This window comes from Pterocles gutturalis, unplaced genomic scaffold (assembly GCF_000699245.1).
Source record: "Pterocles gutturalis isolate BGI_N339 unplaced genomic scaffold, ASM69924v1 scaffold15837, whole genome shotgun sequence".
Taxonomy (NCBI): Eukaryota; Metazoa; Chordata; class Aves; order Pterocliformes; family Pteroclidae; genus Pterocles; species Pterocles gutturalis.
Window position 1 is genome coordinate 11,793 of NW_010110513.1, and position 1,639 is coordinate 13,431.

A 1,639-nucleotide genomic window follows, 5' to 3' on the forward strand; every position below is an offset into this window, starting at 1 on the left:
TTTGTGGTTTGTTTTGTTTTGTTTTTCCTTCTCTTTTAACAGGGTAGTGGTGCACTACCCAAGTCTGAGCAGGGAATGTTTCTGTCTAACTCGCTGTGTTTTCCTCAGGACGGTAGGTCTAATCAGACGCCTAAAAATCTATTTATGGATGTGCACCGCAGCTGCTGCCACTGCAGCTGGCTATGGGAGGGAATGGGGCTGGGATAATGTCTCTACCTAGAAGGATGCTGCAGCCTCTGGGAAGTGCTGGGGTGTCAGAGTGTGTGGAGGGTGTCCCAAAACAGGGATATGGCCCCTGTGGTGTTGGGGTTCATCCAGACTTTACAGGAGCAGAAAAAAAGACTCTTTATTTAAAAATAGTAATTTTAATGTGAACACTGTTCAGCTCACTTTGAGACCCATGAGAAGAACCAGAAAGGTGCTTGTAGAGACACAACTCTGCACATAACAGCATTGCTGAAAGTTATTAAAATGTTAGTCTAGAAAGTAGAAATGGGGAAAAAAAATGTCCAAATAAACGGATTTGTCTTTCTCCTCTGTCCTCTACCAGTCCAAGCAGGACTTGCATATTCTTGAGCACTCTGTCTCTCTCTCTAGTAAGACTTAAGTGATACTTATTGTACACACACTCTCTCTCTCTCTCTCTCTCTCTCAAGATAATTGCTATCAGGCCTCATTCAGTGATAAGGGAACTACCCCAGGAAGCCTTGTTTGCTTAATTTCTTATCAGTACTCTGATTAGATTACTCCAAGTGATAACTGTTCTCCTCTGAATTTATTGCCTTTCAGATTCTTGTAAGCTAGCTTCAGGTTTTTACTCCTTGGTCCTGGTGCTTGACTAGACTGTAGTAATATAGTTTTGTTTATTCTAACAAATCTGTCTTAGAGATGTAGGACTGGAATGTCCTAAAACAGCGGTGATGTACTCAGCGATGTGGAAAAATATGACTAATATCTTACCATTTTAAGGAAACTATCATTATGTCATTGAACAAATTAATGGGTTTTTCGCATCTTAAAATCTGCATTTGGTTTTCCTTCCTCCATTTGAAAAGGATATAGCAGGAGAAGAAAAGCTAACAAGAAGAACAGCCTGTGTGATGAGAGAAATAGGAAAGAGCCTAAAGTATGCTAGGATTAGTCAACCTGAAAAAAGTGAAGTAACTAAGAAGATGCTGGAAATCTGTGACATCGTGAATGGTGTGCAGAAGGTGAATAAGGAATATTTGTGTTCACCCTTAAAATAACATTAATCAGGATGCTCAGTGAAATTAATCAAGTATAAAATACAAGAAAGGAAGCACTACTTTATGTAGCACAGCATGGTACTGTGGGGTTCATTGACATAGAACTGGTGTGGAGGTCTTGAAGGGACTGGGCAGTTTAGTGGATGCTGCTCCTCTACCCTGGGAAATCCATGATTTCTAGAAGCCAAGGGAATTATCCATGGGAAAGATTTCTCTATTTACATGCCGCCTAAGTCTGTGTCAAGACAGAGATTAATGAGTAAAATGGACTTTTGGTCTGACTGTGCCATTGCCTCTATTCTCCCAGGCTACTGAGTTTGTTTACCTGGCGTGGGAAGTGGTCAGTCCCTTTGGTCCCTTGTTTACTTCAGCATTACTGCTAGTGTTACCCG